Source organism: Macaca nemestrina, chromosome 4, assembly GCF_043159975.1.
Source record: "Macaca nemestrina isolate mMacNem1 chromosome 4, mMacNem.hap1, whole genome shotgun sequence".
Lineage (NCBI taxonomy): Eukaryota > Metazoa > Chordata > Mammalia > Primates > Cercopithecidae > Macaca > Macaca nemestrina.
Genome location: NC_092128.1, coordinates 47694781 through 47713565, shown reverse-complemented (window position 1 = coordinate 47713565; position 18785 = coordinate 47694781). Strand labels below are relative to the sequence as shown.

At 40.4% G+C, this 18785-nt stretch overlaps 1 protein-coding gene across 17 annotated transcripts in view; it reads right to left on the bottom strand.

Annotated features, from left to right (window-relative positions):
- LOC105475279 (inner mitochondrial membrane peptidase subunit 2) overlaps positions 1-7673 on the bottom strand; it is an 886283-nt gene extending 878610 nt beyond the window's left edge. For 3 of the 17 annotated variants that reach the window (XM_024790865.2, XM_024790868.2, XM_024790870.2), the window contains exons 1-2: positions 7602-7666; positions 6997-7069 (exon numbers count right to left, since the gene is read on the bottom strand). The gene's annotated coding sequence lies outside the window, so the exon portion shown is untranslated. Of the gene's footprint in view, positions 1-4873; positions 4982-6996; positions 7070-7319; positions 7355-7399 lie in introns of those variants that run through there. The other 14 variants (XR_011622034.1, XM_024790866.2, XM_024790867.2 and 11 more) reach the window with 12 other exon arrangements.
- Positions 7674-18785: the final 11112 nt, after the last annotated feature.

Here is an 18785-nt window from a genome sequence, read left to right as displayed (position 1 = left end):
GATAACAAACAATTATTGTTGTTTTCAGCCACTAAGTTTTTCATGTTACAAAACAACAGAGAACCCAGTTTTACATATGAGGCTCAGAGGGGTTAATTTTCCAACTGTCATACAGGAATGAGTAGAGAAAACAGATCTGCAACCCAGTCTTTAGGTTTTAGGTTCAAGAAAGTTCAAACAATACCACCTTCTTCTCAACTAAAATAAGGTATAATACTGTAAGGATGATCATTCCTATGTGATTATATGACTGACGCTAGTATGTCAGGCTTCCTGCAGTACACAGACACAGTATATGTCCCTGTATTCTTAACAAATATAATGCGAATCTACAAAATAAGTGAATTTGTGGTACTCCATTGCGCTCTGTGGAGTTCTATTTTCTGGAAAATTGCTATTTTTAATGTGCATATCTTGAAAATAAACACAACACATTTAGAGAATTTTAATACTAAAATATTACTGACACTGAGATTACACACTTAACAATCTTAATTACAATAAGCATTTGTGTAATTTTAAACAATTAGAATATGTCAGACAGGAAATGCTCAACTGCCGTTTCTTTAAGGTTCTGCTTTTTGGCTTTAGGTCTTCAACCTCGTAGCATTACACAAATGTAGTAAAATGTATCATCAAAATGCTCCTGATGGTAAAATATTAAATCAAAATCCATGAAGTAGTTACCATCTTACAGAACAAGGTAGCCAGCTCTTAAGCCTGTCCACTTCTAGAGAAGGTCAAAAGAACATTTTATTGTTATAATCACATCTGCATATAATGTCCCTTCACACAAATCTCGTCTTTTGAGCCATATAACTTTGCAAAACAGGTAGGCAGGACAGGTATACTACCATCCCATTTTTCAATGATGGCCTTAGAGAAGTCTGAGTAACTTAACTAAGGATACATAACTATTAAAAGGAATTGCAAGAATCTAATCTACAAGTTTTTGGCACCAAATCCCAGCCTTTTCTTCTAAACCATGTTTCAGCCCAGTGGTGCTCCACCCTGACTGCCATGAGGACACCTAAGATGCTTTGAAAATATCACTGCCTGGACCTCATCCCCCAGATACTTGATTTAATTGCACTGGTTTGTGTCAGCTGTCTAATACATAATAAACCAGCGTTGGTAAATTCACAGAAAGTTTATACCACAGTGAGAAAATGCTGATATGTCTATATGTAAACTGAAACATATTAACCCCCTAAGAACTTCCTCAAAGACAAAAATATCTTGCAATAAAATCATAAAGAACAAGAAAGGGGAGAGGAGAAACCCAAGCCCCTTCTGCTGCTATCATGGGGCCATTAAGGAATATTTTATTCACCTAATCTCACTCCCTGAACCTCACCATGCCACACCTCAAGATATAGCTCAGGTATCACCTTCTGTGAGTCCTTCAGGATCACAAAAATAATGAAGTCCGTTTTTTTGCGTCTATCTTACCTTGAACTCTATCATAGTACATATTGTCCCTCAAAGCATTGCTTTATTTATATATTTATTTTTATTTATTTTTTTATTTTTTTTGAGATGGAATCTTGCTCTGTCACCCAGGCGGGAGTGCAGTAGCACATTCTCGGCTCACTGTAACCTCTGCCTCCTGGGTCCAAGTGATTTTCCTGCCTCAGCCTCCTGGGTAGCTAGGATTACAGGTACGTGTCACCACACCTGGCTAATTTTTGTATTTTCAGTAGGGACAGGGTTTTGCCATGTTGACCAGGCTAGTTCCGAACTCCTGACCTCTGGTGATCCACCCACCTCAGCCTCTCAAAGTGCTAGTATTACAGGGGTGAGCCACCGTGCCCAGATTGCTTTATTTATATATCCATTTCTCTCACTGCCCTGAGGGTTCCTTAACCCATTTATGCCAGAGGTTGCAAATTTTTTTTGTGAAAAATCAGGCCTTGGTGATGACCTTGAGAAGTAGGATATAAATAACTCTCACTAGCTTAGCGTTCCAATAATGGAGCACTCTCCACATGGTAAGAACACACACATCTGTTTCTCCAGCCTTTGCAATCTCTTGTGATGTTCCAGGATCCTATATCCAACTGCCTTCTAGATATCTCACACTTGCCAATGATATGCCCTGCAAGCATGTTAAACACAGGTCCAAAGTTGAACTCATTCTCTTCTCCCTCATACCTTCTTCCTCTTCTCTTTTCCCACTCACTACCCAGAAACCTATGAAGCATTCTAACATTCTCACTCTCCCATATCTTTTACATTCAAACAGTCACAAAGACCAGCAAATTCTCCCTCATCTAACTTTTCCTAAACATTCTCACTTCTCTATTCCCACTACTTCCACCCTTATCTAAGCTTTCAACCTCTCTTATCGATACTAATGCACTGTCCTTGAAAGCTTCCAATCTTGCCATGTCCCCACACCCAACCCCACTCCACCTTCAATCTACCCTGCACACTGCTTTCAGTGATCTTCCATGACACTCACAATTCTTCAGTGGCTGACTACTACACATGGCATAGGAAGTGTACCCTGAACTGGCTATCCAGTTTCATCTCCTTTCACTCCCGACCTTGTCCTTCACACTCTAATATAACTTACCTACATATAGTGCCCAGTACACACTATGTTCTCGTAATGCCACACAACTACTCAGGCTGTTGGCTTTACCTAGAAATGCTTTCTACTGCTTATCAACATGTCCGCTCCTACTCAGTTTTCAAGTCTCAGCTCAAACACAACCACTACTAAAACCCTTCCCTGGTATTGCAGGCAGAGATCAAGAGCTCTTGTTAGATTTCATTTGCACTTGTACCTACCTCTGTTATAGCAAATAGCATACTGTATTTGAACTACTGGTCAAGATATCTGTAGTCCTATTAGACTATAAGATCCTTGGTCAAAGACAACGACTTTTCATCTTTATATCCTCCTCACTAGTTCAATTCACAGTCACTAGTTCCGTGTACATTACTAGTTCAATGCAGATATATAATAAAAAAGGAGAGGAGAGGTTAATGAATAAGGTATGGGCCAATGAAAGAACAAGAAAATCAACTGGACTTTGAGTACAGAAAAACAAATACCAGATCTTAAGAAAGTACAGACATCTGTAGTACAGACATCTGTTACTGTAGTACAGACATCCATTACTAAGTCCTAACCATAAAAAAAAATAGAAAAATATGGTTATTCAGGTAGTATGAAGATGACAAAAAAAAAAAAACTTGTTATTGGACTAAGTAGACATCAAGAAGGTAAAAGTTTCCAGTGGAACAGTTGACAAAGATCAACAGAGAAGCCAGAGAAAAAGATGGTTGTTTCTAGGAACCAAGTAATTCATTGACCTAAATTCATGGACTGATCAAGACTGCCACCTTTCTCTCAGTTGGCAACCCCTCTCCTGTGTCATTATTCTGCATCATCCTTTCTGAGTCCCCACTACCAAATCCCCAATGCCATGGGTAGTTTCCCTCCAGTGGAGCCACAGGTCCAGGCCAATGGCTTAATCCGGATGCAAGGGCAGGGGGTGGAAGGGTATCTTTGTTCTTATGTCTAGGACTTTGAGGAAAAATGAAACAACTATTTACTGAGAATTTATTTTATGACAGATACTGTGCTACATTATACTCACTGACTGAATTTCACAGTAATCATGAGTAATTGTCCCATTTACACATGAGGAATTTACGTCCAAGGTCAACAGCTAAGCAAGGACAGGGCCCGCCTGAAAACCTAAGAATGACAACCTCCAGAGCTTTTTCTATACCCTCACTACCTCAAAATGGCGGGAGACGTGGTCCAACCATTCTAGGTTGGCACTCAGAAGACATTTGCCTCCAAAACACTATTACATATGTCGATTAGAGTCTACAGTACCACTAATATATAATAGGCTCACAATGAGTTTAAAAAGCTTTCCTTACTACCATATGAAAGTAAGTACCATATTTCCTGGGGTCCGGACCTGGAAATCTAAATGCTATTTATTCCTATCAGTACACTGTTCACTTTACAAACAATAGACTTGAAAATGAACTTGTGGAATACAATGGGTTCTTAAGTAAGGCTTTGCTTTAAGAATATTTTCTTGCTTCCACAAAAAATATAAAAGCCACCAAGGACAGAATGATTTTGCCTTGTTAACTTGTAAGAACAATGACACTAGAAGAAACCTGTGGGAAATATGCTTATCTGACCAGGTGCTCATTTTTGGTGAGCTGTAATTTGAGTAAAACATCATACTAAACCCCACAGACCACAGCTTACGATAGAAATGTCACAAACTATAGCAGTACAGTTGATATGCCTATAATCTACTGACAAAACGTACTCCTCAGTAAAGTAAAACCAGATGTCTGGTGTGAAATCAGATGTCTGTGAACTTGTCTTTCTCAGTTTTCAGAGCAGTATTAGATACGCTGAATACTCAGCTAAGCTGTATATTAAATCCACAACTTGGCAAAATCATGACAGTTTGGACATGAAGCATCAGCATTTTAATTGTAATTCTTATAAACCAAAGACATTTCTGAAATAGAAATCCTAAGTTTAAGTATTCAACTAAATACAGTAGTATGTCTTTCTCACTTTAAGAACACTGTCAGGGCTTTTTAAACACATTATAGAAATTCTTTCCCTTCATTTTTCAAGCTGACACACTTTATCCAGGGCTGTGGAATGATCTGATAAGGTCACATCAGGTGTCAGTCCCTGTCCCAGAAATTCTAGGATCAGATACACCAGGTGATCCCCTGTGAAAAGCAAATCCCAGGGAGGCTTAACAGCTACAGGAAAGTTAGGTACTACATGGCTTTCCACAATCAAAGGGAAGATCATAGGAAAGTAATGGGTGACCACATAGAAAAACAGGGAGGGAAATTTAAAAGTACTTACGTGCCAGGCACTGTTTTTTCACACATTCTTTTATATATACTCTTTGTTCTGTTTTGATGGATAAGAAATCATGCAGCAGGGAAGTTTTAATGGCCCAAAGTGACACAGCTAATAAAATAAGAGCCAGAAATCAAACTTATGTCCAAAAGACTATAAAAGTCATGCTACTTCTACATGAAAGTTTCGGGTGGAGTGAGGAGGGGTGGTAAATAGCCACGAAGAAGGAGAAAAAGGAAGAAATTTATAATTTTACCAAATAACAGTGAAATAGATATATATATATAAACATGTATCATGTCCCACATATGTTCCATATATAATACATAGTTAAGATGTATGCATTTTTAACATATACTTAAGTTGCATATTTAAGTATGTGTATATATGGAACAAAAAGCTGAAGAAATAAATATCAAATTGTTAAATGGTCATCTGAGAGTAGGCTCATAGGAAACTCACATTTTGCCTTTTACATCCCTCCCAGATTTAATTCTAAATAACTTTTTTTGACTTTATATTACTCTTATAACCAGAAAAAGCCAAAGAACTATTCTAGTTTAGATTTTTTAAATGAGGCTAAATGCACAGAAACCCACGCAAGTTAATGGTCTACTTTCGTATTTGTTTTTCTAAGTACATCATCATTTACACTCTCCATGATTCCTAATATTAGGTCCTTCTTATGGAACAACTACAAAAGTTATCCTCATCTAATTATTATACTTGTACACTGGAAAACGACTGTAACATTATTCAGTATAGGACACAAATCGCCAAGGTCAGTCATCCTTGTAAGTTTATTACTGAAAGTACTAGAAAGGTGTAATAATAATTATATTCTTCACAACACTGTACAGACCTGCAAACCACTATGATGAGTAGTAGAGGGAAAGTCTTGTACATTAACATGTAACGATTCAGAAAATCCACAAAACTGGTGGAAGGCCTGCCCCAAAACAGCCATCTCCAATACGATCTCATCATTCTCACCATCCTACTTTTATCGAAGTGCTGATAAAAGTGCTCAGCACATGGTAAAAAAGAGAGAATTAGCTATTGAATCAATGAAGGAACCCATTATCAATAAACAATCACTTCCTGGTTTTCCATAAAGTAAATTATGTGGTCACCTATCACTTGAGCACAAACAGGCACGTTCAGGATACAGGCAGCCAGTATCAGAACAGGCAGCCGATCACAGAGGGCAATTCTACTTATCCTGTGTAAGAATCCAAGAATGTGGTTTACTACATTCCTGCTTGTATCTAATCTGAATTTCAACTAATTTAAAACAGTTATTTATATGTGACATACAGGATGCATAAGGAGTTCCCAACCTTGTGAGAGGAGGTGTGTTTCATTTCATCATACAGGGGAGAGGGAAGCAGTGTATTAAAGAAGTGACAGAAAAGTCCCACAGAAGAACCAATGAAATAGACCACACTGAAAATCACAGTAGGCCTCAGAAGACTTCAGTGTCCTTTTTGGCAACTTTTCAAAAGTGAATGGAATGCTTGCAAGGAGGTACCAAGAGTCAAAGTCCAGAGAAAAAGGCCCAGCCTGGTCATCTCTCTCCCCTCAAAACATCTTCTTCTGTAAGCTTGAGAGAAAATTCCAAAGAACTTCAACATTAGTAACCTTGTTACTAACTTTACGCCTCAGGGTCCTAAAGGATTTTTTCAGGAGTCCCCTTTTAAAATGTAAACATCCCTAGAGGGGGTTACTGTTCATTATCAAACAGGACCTGGATTCTTTAGTGCTACGGTCTCAGGGATTAGTCAAAGCTGGCTAATAAGATAGGGGCCGGAGACAGACAACTAGAGAGGACCACTGTTGCAAGGTAAAAACAGGTAAAGGGGAAGGGCAGTTTTCTGTCGGGTCAAGCGGCTAAAAGGGATCCATATGCCCAAGCTGTTAAACTCCCAGGCAACTTTATAGACTGTGTGAGCCTGAAAACAGCCCGGGGCTTGGGGCCTGTGACTTTGAAGGTGGGTCCTCCAGTTCCCGATGAAAAGGTAGAATCTGGGCCCATGTTCCCCAGGAGTAGTTCTGGATCTAGCCCTTCTCTCTCTCGCTCTCAGGACAGTCCTAGCTCCTTCCACCCCTGACCGTTCCTTACTTACCCTTTCTCCCGCTCTTCCTCGGTGAGAAGGGGTAAGTGGTTATTTTGTGCCCTCGCCCAATTTGGCCAAAACCCTAAAAGTAAAAAACGACAGACAGACACGTGCTTTAAAATCCTGTTGTTCAAGCCTGAGGCTCTCCCACCACCTGCCCAACACTTCCAGGCAGAAGGCAGCGCGTCCCCACAGAGCTCCCTCAGGGCCAGGGCCGGGGACCGGACTAGTGCCCTTTGTGAGGAATGGGAGAGGGCGCGTTCTGGGGGCTCGGCGGGGAGGAGTGGGCCGGCTCCGTGCCAGGTGTGCCGACTCTGGCGCCGGTTTCCCACCTTAGTTAGCTAGTGGCACCAGGAAGAGGACTAGGCAGGGGTGGCCGCCGCACGCGCCTCACATAAACACGCGCACGCACACATGCTCGCGATCACGCAGGACTCGCGGCCGCGCACCCCTCCGCCCCAGCAACGCTCGCCCCACCGGGGCCGGGGCCGACTCCCAGGGAAGGGTCCCCAGCCCAGGAGACCACCAAGGGTCGGCGGCTGCGCGCCTGCCCACCCCCGCCAGCCTCACAGCCCCCCGCCCGCCGCCGGACGCCGGGCGCCCGCCCTCCGCACCCGCTGCGCAGCTCAGCCCAGGGGAAGTCCCCGCGCAGACCCCGCCCTCCGCCGGCGGCAAGCTCCGCCCCGCTCCTCCGGCGCGCGGTGGCCTTCCGAAGCTCCGCCCCCGGTGGAGAACTGGTCTCTGGACCGCCTGCCCAGGTCGGGCTCAAAATGCGGCGTGGATCTAAAAAGATCAGAAACGACACTAATTCAGCAAGGAATTATTGAGCACTTGCTCTAACCTCAGTAACATACTAACGGGGGACAGGACAGTAAAGAGCTGAAAAGTCTGTGAAACTGTGTTTTCAGCTCCTCCTCTTGTTTTGTAACTCAGGAAAGAGAGAATCCTCACAGTTGCTTAAGTACAGGGCAGCAGTGGCAAAGCACCTCACGAACGATCTTTGGGCAACTCCTCATCGCATTTTTTCCTACTCAGGTGCACTCAGGAAACTATTCAGTTTTGCTGCCTCCAGGTAAACCAAAGTGAGTAATACAGGACAGGCGGTTTACTTGAGAGAAACTGGAATTTCATACTGAAGCTTTTGCCCTCAAATGGGTCAAACTCCTTTTTTTTTTTTTTTTTTTTTTTGAGACGGAATCTTGCTCTGTCTCCCAGGCTGGAGTGCAGTGGCGCGATCTCGGCTCCGCCTTCCGGGTTCACGCCATTCTCCTGCCTCAGCCTCCTAGTAGCTGGGACTACAGGCCCCCGCCACCACGCCCAGCTATTTGGGTTTTTGTTTGTTTGTTTGTTTGTTTGTTTGTTTTTTGTATTTTTAGTAAAGACGAGGTTTCACTGTGTTAGCCAAGATGGTCTTGATCTCATGACTTCGTGATCTGCCCGCCTCGGCCTCCCAAAGTGCTGGGATTACATGCGTGAGCCACCTCGCCTGGCCAAATGGTACAAACTCTTAACTGGGTTATTACAACCTACAAAGAAACCTTCTTATCCATGTTATTAATTATCCTAATTCAATGTGGCTTCAAATGTTGATGAAAGTACCCAAATCATGGTGCTCCAACAAGCTGGATGCCAACCAGGTACTCGTAAGTACTTGCAATTACAGGTGCGATATTTTCATTCCTTATCATCCCAAGATGCCCTTCCTTCATGTGAAGCAGCTGGAAAGATTAACTACCAGATTCCCTATGATTGAGGAATTGATAAATAGAAAGGGAAGACCGAAACCAACCGAATTTTCCGATCGAAGTGAAACTTGAGAAACTTGCATGTATTTTACCTGAGTTCCTTTCTCAGGAGATACACTGTCAGACCTCCCAGATAGTGTCAAGGAACTGAAACTTTCCAGAACACTACATCTGGACAATGAGGTACATCTGCTGCCTGTTCACAAACTCCTCTTCCTTACCCCGCCATAATTCCCTGCTATAGAAAGTCCTAACTTTAGTCTCCCTAAGACAGGTTTGAGACTGGTCTCCCTGCCAGCATCACCTGCATTAAAGCCTGTCTTCCCTGGCAATACTCGTTGTCTCAGGGATTGGTTTTCTTTGCTAGGAGCAACCCAACCTAGGCTGAAGCCCAGGCATTCAGCAGCAGTGGCACCTAGAAGTACTGAACAAACATAAAATACTTTTTTTCTCCTTTTCTTACTCCTCCAGTTATATCTTCATTATTTCTGTCTCTGTTCTCCTTCTAGATGCTGCCAAACTACTCTGTGCACTTTCAGATCACTTAATACTAATGTAAATAATAGACATTCTGGCATTCTTGGTTCAAAATTTATTCTAAAGGTTTAAGAATCTACTCAGAGTCTTAAATGACCTGATAACTAAAATTCCAAGAGTCTCCTGAAGCGAGCAAAATTGCTCTCCTGTGAAAGGGATATGTGCCAGTTTTTCTTACTTGCCAGAGAAATAATTACTGTAAGGTAAGCTCTTCTCTGCCAGTGCTTAAGGACTTAATTGCAAAAGCACTTAGGTGAGGGGACCACCCTCATCAAATAGCAGTCAAGAACTATTTGGTACCATGACCCCAAATTAAATGGAGCTCCTGGTCACTAGGAACTGACAGTCTGGGATGGAATGTAGGTGAATAAAGAACAAATACAGGTGTTTATGGCCTTTATTGTATTGGGAAGTAAATAAACATACAAAAAGAGTTGCTAGGTCTGGCCTGATTTTGTCAAGAAGATTCATCAAGTGTACTTAAAAAGAAGCTAATATCTGGAAAAGGCAGACCTATGGTGTATTAGTCAGGGTTCCCTAGAGGGACAGAACTAATAGGAGAGATATATAAATATAAAGGGGAGTTTACTAAGCATTAACTTACACAATGACAAAGCCCCACAGTAGGCTGTCTGCAAGCTTGAGGAGCAAGACAGCCAGTCCGAGTCTCAAAATTGAAGAACTTTGAGTCCGATGTTTGAGGGCAGTAAGTGTCCAGCACATGAGAGAGCTGTAGGCTGGGAGACTAGGCCAGTCTCTCCTTTTCATGTTTTTCTGCCTTCTTTATATTCACTGGCAGCTGATTAGATGGTGCCCACCCAATTAAGGGTGGGTCTGCCTTTCCCAGTCCACTGACTCAAATGTTAATCTCCTTGGCCACACCCTCACAGACACACCCAGGATCAATACTTTGTATCCTTCAATACAATCAAGCTGACACTCAGTATTAACCATCACATATGGAGACAGTAAAAAGATCAGTGATTGCCAGAGATCAGAGAGGAGGGGACATGAAGCACAGATTTTTAGGGCAGTAAAACTATTCTGTATGATATGATAATGGTGATACATTCATTATACATTTGTCCAAACCCATAAAATATACAACCCAAAGAGGGAGCCTTAATATAAAATCTCAACTTTGGGTGATAATGATGTCAATGTAAGTTCATCAGTTGTAACAAATATACTGCTCTGGTATAGGATATTCATAGTCAGGGAGGCTGTGCAGATGTGGGGTACAGGAATATACTGGAACTCTATACTTCCTGCTCAATTTTGCTCTGAACCTAAAACTGATCTTTAGGAGAAAAACAGTTTATGAGAAAAAGAAGCAGCAGTTAGAGCATCCTATTTTATTCTAATTTATCAATTAAATTCTAAGCTGAATATTTAGCTTTGAGTATCTAGTTCAAATATATTTGCTTTGTCTCCTCATATATTAAAGCAGACCTCTATTTGTTGTTAATACCATTAGGGGAAAATGAATCATGTAGTCCTAACTAAGGTACAAATTTAAATTATAGTTAGGCATCAAATCTAAGATTCAAGGAGATAGTTAAACAAATTAAAATAATTAAGTTTACAAATCCCATAAATGCAGATATTAAAATCTATTCCTATCTATACATACTTACCATTAGTAAGCAAATAATAGAAGTATCATAGAGTAGCAGTTCTCAAACTTCTTTTTGATCTCAAGTTCTCTTTACATTCTTAAAAATGATTGAGAACTTTGAAGAGCTGTTGTTTATGTGGGTTATATATGTCCATATTTACTGTATTAAAATTTAAGATAGAAATATGTTAGACACGTGTCTGTTTAATTTAAACCCATTACATGTTAGAACTGTAAACGTTATTTTTATAAATAATGACTACATTTTTTCCCAAAAAATTAGAGGAAAGTGGCATTTTTAACATTTTATAAATCTCTTTATTATCCGGCTTAATGGAGAACACTGGATTCTCATATTCTGCCTCTGCATTCAGGCTGTTGTGATATGTTGTTATACCTAAGATATGAAGAAAATTAACTGTCATACAGATTCATAGTTGAAAAAGGGAGGACCTTACAAAGCTCCTGGAAGGGTTTCAGTAACCCCTATGGGTTCTCAAACCTCACTTGGAGAATTACTGCCAAATGGCATTTTGCATTTCATTTGTTTGAATGTCATGTATTTCCACACAGGCGTCTGTTAACACCTGAAATTATAGCCCTTTACTTATTTCAAGCTATAACTCATATTTGTCAGCTCATATCAAATCATGACATTTCAAAAAAGTTTTTCAAAGCTTTTACTATATAGCAACTCTGATGAAATTGATATTATTATTTGAATTCCTATGAAAACATTTGAGATTTCATTTATATCCTTCATCTCAAACTTTTTGGAAAATTTTGAATATAAATTGTACCATCTGGAAAAAATGTAATATTGGTATATAGTTATTAATCCAGTTTTAGGTATACTTATAACAAGGTATATCCCCTTTTATAAAAATAATTTAAAAGTAAGCTTAAAACAAAGACAGAATAAGCAATTATAGTTTTATTTATTAACTAAATAAATATTTGATTCTAAACTTACTACCTTGGCATGAAATTTTAAATATATAACCTTTCATTTTTATTACAAATAAAAATAATGTAAATCATCCAGTTTGGGGTTTTTTAGTACAATTTCCAACTAAAAGAAACTAGAGCTGACTAGTGGAATCTCTGACTTCAGATCTGGGCCAGGTTATACACAAGATGAGCATAGGATAACTTGTGCCACAAAGCCAGGAATCCATTAACAAAAAAACGTGTCAAAGGGACACAGAAACCAGCATCAAATAGCTCCTTTGGCCAAAGATGGACAATTTAAGCATCAAAAAAAGTAATGGATGCAGTTGTTTGAAACATACTGAACATATAAAAATTCATGAGTTCTTAATGATGTTCCAAAAAGGAGAGATCAATAAAAGGAAAAAAAAAAAATCCACTGGACACTATTGCAAGTAGCTAGCACTAAGCCCTTGTTCTAAAATTGTCCATTAAAAGAAAATAATTCAAATTTTCTCATTTATCTTTCCCGATTAAACTATATATCAGAAAACCAAATTGTTGTTGAGGGAAAGTAGTTTTTTATAATAAATATGAAACAACAGAATTGGAAACCCACCATTTAGCAACCTTGCATTTAATAAATGATTCAGGCAACCATCATCAATGGATCAAACTAACAGACGAAATGTTCATGAGGAACTTCACAATGGTGATCAGACGATCACTACCTCAGCCTAATAATCTGTCATTACAAGTGGAACTCCAGATATTGTGTGCTTCCTGACCTAATGTCATCTGAAGCACTCAACACAAGTATGAAATGTTATCACCCCAAAAACATGAATGGGATCTAATCAAGCCTTAAAACTTACTTCTCACTTACAGGCTTACAAAAAACATGAGGGTTACAGGAATAAGTTAAACGACAACACAAAGAGGCCGGGCGCAGTGGCTCACGCCTGTAATCCCAGCACTTTGGGAGGTTGAGGCAGGTGGATCACTTGGGGCCAGGAGTTCAAGACCAGCCTGGGCAACAAGGTGAAACCCTGTCTCTACTAAAAATAAACAATGAGCCTGGCATGGTGGTGCGTGCCTGTAATCCCAGCTACTCAGGAGGCTGAGGCAGGAGAATTGCTTGAACCCGGGAGGCAGAGGTTACAGTGAGCCAAGATGGTGCCACTGTACCCCAGCCTGGATGACAAGAGTGAGACCCTGTCTCAAAAAAAAAAAAAAAAAAAAATTACACCACAAAGAAGGAAACAGGTAAATCTAGAATGAAGGACACTCTCTGAGACAATTGATAGTCTCTACAAGTTAATAACTGGACACACAGGAGAGGGAAGGGGTCTGGAGAAGCCTAGGTTAAAAAAAAATACAGCCATGATATGTAAGATGTGAATCTTAACTTGGATCCTGATTCAAACATCACTACTATAAAGACTTGTAAGATAATCATGGACATAACTAGGGACTGGTGTTAGATGATACCAAAGAAATACTATTTTATTAGGTGCAATAATGGCATGGTGATTATGTAAGAAAATGTCCATGATTTTTGGAGAGGTATTCTGAAGTATGTTGAAGTTAAAAGACATATTCTCTGGCATTTTCTTTATACTTCAACATAAAAAAAAAAAAAAAGAAGGAAGAAAAAGAGATAGCATAAATGTGAAAATAAAATGGATAATTATTGAATCTAGATGATGAGGGGAGTTCTTTGTACTTGTTCATGGTTTTTGTATATGTTTGAAATTTTGTATAATGAATATCTAAAAATATAAGCGACTGCTATAGCTCAGATTTTCTAGAAAACAGTGCCTGAGACAAGTTCACATGTTAAAAATTTTCTTGCAGGGATGCAGTACTAGAAAAGCAATAATGAAGGAAAAGGGGGAACAGAGGCAGGGACAGAGGGAGGAAGATCCATGGTGGTATGTTCCCAGGCTGGTTATAGCATCCCAGTACATGCAGTTGGTTGCTTAGTCACACAGGACATCTCAAGAAGGCTGCGTGAAACCACTGAGTAACAGAATCAGCCCTCAGGAGGGGAAAGGTTAAGGCATTTTTTTTTAACTGTACTCTTCTTGCCTTCTGTCTCTCATTCATCAATGTTTGTTCCTTAAAGTGGGGCAAGCATGTGGGAAAAAAGGTTGGGGACAGGGGAGTGAAAATGGGTTTTTTGAAGTGACTGAGATTTATTTAATCTCACAACGTAGAATTTAAACAAATCAGTGACTTTTGGGTTTAGTGAAGACTTGCCTATAATTTTAGCCTTTTTGGACTAGAATAATCATTCCGCTTGACTTTCTTTTTACTTCAGTAAATAATTTATTCAGGTCAAAGCCATTATTTTTGATTAACAAAAATCACAGTCACATCAATGGCTACAGAAGCTAAATATAGGAGAAGGATTCTACCACAGTGACCTGCACATTTGCATGTGCCCTTGCACATCTCCACAAAGGCCACATCAGCGAGACTTGACTGCGGCTGAGCTAAGTTGTGGTGGAATGCTGTTGATTCTCCTACAACATGAGATCATGAGAGGCTTGTGAGGACCTGCCCCAAGGCCATTTCTCATTCACCTCCCAGTTTCTCATTGCCTCCTGTGTTTTGAGGAGGTATGAGACTTTCTACCTCATTCTCCCTAGAGTACAGCCTCAGGCTGTAAAACTGCTTAGCCGAAGCATGACATTGGTTCCTCTGGAACAGGGTGCCCTGTCATCCAGGTTGTGGTCATCTGACCTCCTTTGTATCAGTGTCACCCTGTGCAAGGGATACCAAAGCTGGCACCTTTGGCTACTCTTGCTTTTGCTGTCCAAGTAAGTAATAAACTGTATGAATCTAAAAATGGCAGTTCATTGTTTTCTTACTGGTTGAATCTATCATCCCTGCCTTACCTTGACAAATTCTAGGCAAGAAATTTTCACGTGGCTTAATGCTGAAGAGGTCCTTTACCCTTTCCTCTTTGTATTTTGCTCAGCCTACAGAGCAGAAAGTCAGTAGCCAGTATACAAACTGATATGAAAATATGAAAGACTTAGATTAACATTTTTAGAAACAGTAACTGCTCTCTAAGTATTATAGGATAATTTTTGGCCAACAGTTAAAGGAGCCTTCCTTCTCCTGGCCTTCCCTTCAAATTAATTAATAGGATATTCTTACAAGGCAGGTCAAGATTCAGACCTCTTAAAAAATAAAGATCAATCAGAAGGGTTTTCAACAAAGTCCCTTTATTTTCTACTCACACTTAAACACTGTGGTTGTTAGGTTTAAAAAAGTCTGGGAAAGAGGGAGACAGAGCGAGATGGTGGAATACAAATTTCCACATAATTTTCCCCCTACCCCACACCAAGTTAACAACTATCTACACAGAAAAAGAAAAAACACCTCCATAAGAACAAGAAATCAGGTGTGCACTCATGGTACCTCATTTTAACTTCATATCGCTGAAAGAGGCAATGAAGAGATAGAAAAAATAGTACTGAATCGCTGATGCCACCCCCCATTCCACCCCTACCCCCAGAAGCAGCATGGTGTGGAGAGTGTCCTTGGGTGCTGGGGGAGTGAGAACACAGCAATTGTGAGGCATTGAACTCAGTGTATCTTGTTAGAGCAGAAAGGAAACACCAACCAAACTCAGCTGATGTCCACCCATAGAGAAAGCATTTAAACTCGCCGTAGCCAGAGGAGAAACTGAGTGCCTGCAAACCTCGCCACCCAGGGGTCCAGCTCTCTGTCTCCAAGTAAACTTTAAAGGCAGTCTAGGCCATAAGGACTGCAACTCTTAGGCATATCCTAGTGCTGAAATAGGCCCAGGACAGTGGACTGGTGGGGCATGTGACATACTGAGACACTGGGTGGGTAGTCAAGGAAGTGCTGGCATCACCCCTCTCCTAACCTCAGGCTGCACAGTTTGCAGCTCCAAAAGAGACACCTTCCTTCCACTTGAAGAGAAGACAGGGAAGCACAAGGAGAAGTTTGTCTTGCATCTAGGATACAAGCTCAGCCACAACAGGATGGGGCACCAGACAGACTTGTAAGGCCCCTGTTCCAGGCCCTAGTTCCCAGACAACATTTCTAGACACACCCTGGGCCAGAAGGGAATAACTTCAGCTAACAACCCAGCCACAGTGGGTAGAGAATCAAGCAGGCTCTCGAGGTCCCTGATTCCAGGACTTTACTCTTGAACAGCATTTCCGGACCTGTCATGGGCCAGAGGGGTGCCCACTACCCTGAAGGGCGAGTCCCAGGCCAGGCAGCATTCATGACAAGCTAACTTAAGAGCTGTTAGGCATTAAGGGAACATCAGTGGTAGTCTGGCAGTACTTTTCATGGTCTGGGGTGGCAGTGGCTATAGGATAAGGCTTCTCTGCTTTTGGAAAGGGGAGAGAAGAGTGGGAAGGACAGCATCTTGTGGTTTGTTTACCAGCTCAACCACAATACAATGGAACACCAGGTGGACTTCTAAGGTTTTTCACTCTAGTCTCTGACTCCTAGACAATGGCACTTCTGTACCCACTGGTGGGCTGGGGGACTTTCCCTCCCTGAAGGAAAGCACGCAGACCTGGCTGGCTTTGCCACCTGGTGATAGTAGAGCTCCAGGGTCTTCAGAAAACATAGGCAGTAGCCAGGGGGGGTTATAGCAGGCCTTGGGCAAGACCCAGTGCTGTGCTGGCTTCAGGTCTAACCCAGCACAGTCTTAGTGGTGGTGGCCACAGGGGTGTTTGTGTTACTCCATCCCCAGCTTTAGGTGGCTCAGAACAAAGACAGAGACTGTCTGGGAGAAAGTAAGAAAAAAGGAACAAGAGTCTCTGCCTGGTAATCTAGACAATTCTCCCAGATTTTGTCCAAGGTCATCAAGGCAGTACTCTGTGAGTCTGCAAGAATCACAGCATTACTGGGTTTGGGGTGCTCCCTAAAGTACATCACAACACTCAAGTCCTTGTAGATCACAACACCCAAGTCCTTTCAAGTATCTGGAAAACCTTCCCAAGGATGGCTATAAATAAACACAGATAGTGAAGACTATAATAAATACCCACTCTTCAATGCCCAGACACCAAAGATCATCTACTAGGATCAACACCATTCAGGAAAACATGACCTCAACAAATGAACTAAATAATGCACCAGGGACCAATACTAGAGAAACAGAGATAGGTGATCTTTCAGACAGAGAATTCAAAACAGCTGGGTTGAAGAAACTCAAAAACATTCAAGATAACACAGAGAAGGAATTCAGAATTCTATCAGATAAATGTAAGGAAAAGACTGAAATAATTAAAAAGAATCAAGCAGAAATTCTGCAACTAAAAAATGCAATTGGCATACTAAAGAATCCATCAGAGTAATTTAATAGCAGAATTGATCAAGCAGAAGAAAGATTTAGGGAGCTTGAAGACAGGCTATTTGAAAATATAGTCAAAGGAGACCAAAGAAAAAAGAAAAACCAAGGAAACATGCCTACAGGATCTAGAAAATAGCTTCATAAGGGCAAACCTAAGAGTTGTTGTTCTTAAAGAGGAGGTAGAGAAGGGGATACAAGTAGAAAGCTTATTCAAAGGGATAATAACAGAGCCCAAACCTAGATAAAGATAACAACATCCAAGTGCAAGAAGGTAATAGAATACCAAGTAGATTTAATCCAAAGAAGACTACCTCAAGGAATTTAATAATCAAACTCCCAAAGGTCAAAGATAAAGAACAAATCCTAAAAGGCTAGGCATGGTGGCTCACACCTCTAATCCCAGCACTTTGGGAGACCAAGGCAGGCATATCACTTGAGGTCAGGAGTTCAAGACCAGCCTGACCAATGTGGCGAAACCCTGTGTCTGCTACAAAAAAAAAAAAAAAAGTACAAAAATTAGCCAGGCATGGTGGTGGGCACCTGTAATCCTAGCTACTCAGGAAGCTAAGGCAAGGAGAATCACGTAAACCCGGAACTGGAGGTTGTAGCGAGCCAAGATCACGCCACTGTTCTCCAGCCTAGGTGACAGAGCAAGACTCTATCTCAAAACAAAACAAAAACACACGCACACAAAAAAAGCAAGAGAAAAGAAACAAATAACATACGATGGAGCTCCAACACATCTGGCAGCAGACTTTTCAATGGAAACCTTACAGGCCGGGAGAGAGTGGCATGACATATTTAAAGTGCTGAAGGAAAAAAAACTTTTAACCTAGAATAATGTATTCAATGAAATATCCTTCAAACATGAAGGAGAAATAAAGAATTTTCTGCACAAACAAAAGCTGAGGGATTTCAGCAATACCAGACCTGTCCTACAAGACAAGGTGAAATGCTAAAGATAATATTTCAATCAGAAAGAAAAGAACATTAATGAGCAATAAATAATCACCTGAAGTTACAAAACTCACTGGTAACAATAAGTACACACACAAAAAAAACAATTTTATAGCACTGTAACTGTGGCATATAAACTACTCTTATCCTAAGTAGTTGAAGACTAAACAATGAACCAATCGAAAATAACAACTATAACAACTTTTCAAAACATAGTAAGTAAAATAAGATATAAATAGAAACAGCAAAAAGTTAATAAGTGGGGAAACAATGTTAAGTCATAGAGCTTTCATTTGTTTTCTTTTTGTTTGTTTATGCAAATAGTCTTGTTATCAGGTTAAACATAATGGGTTATAAAGTAGTGTTTGCAAACCTCACAGTAACCTCAAACCTAAAAGCATACAATGGATACACAAAAAATAAACAGTAAAAAATCATCACCAGAGAAAATACCTTTACCAGAATACAAATAACACAAGGGCAGGAGTAAGTCTTTACTTATCAATAATAACATTGTATGTAATGGACTAAACTTTCCAATAGAAAAACATAGAGTGGCTGAATAGATGAAAAAACAAGACCCATCAATCTGTTGCCTACAATAAACACAACCCACCTACAAATACACACATAGACTAAAAATAAAGAGATGGAAAAA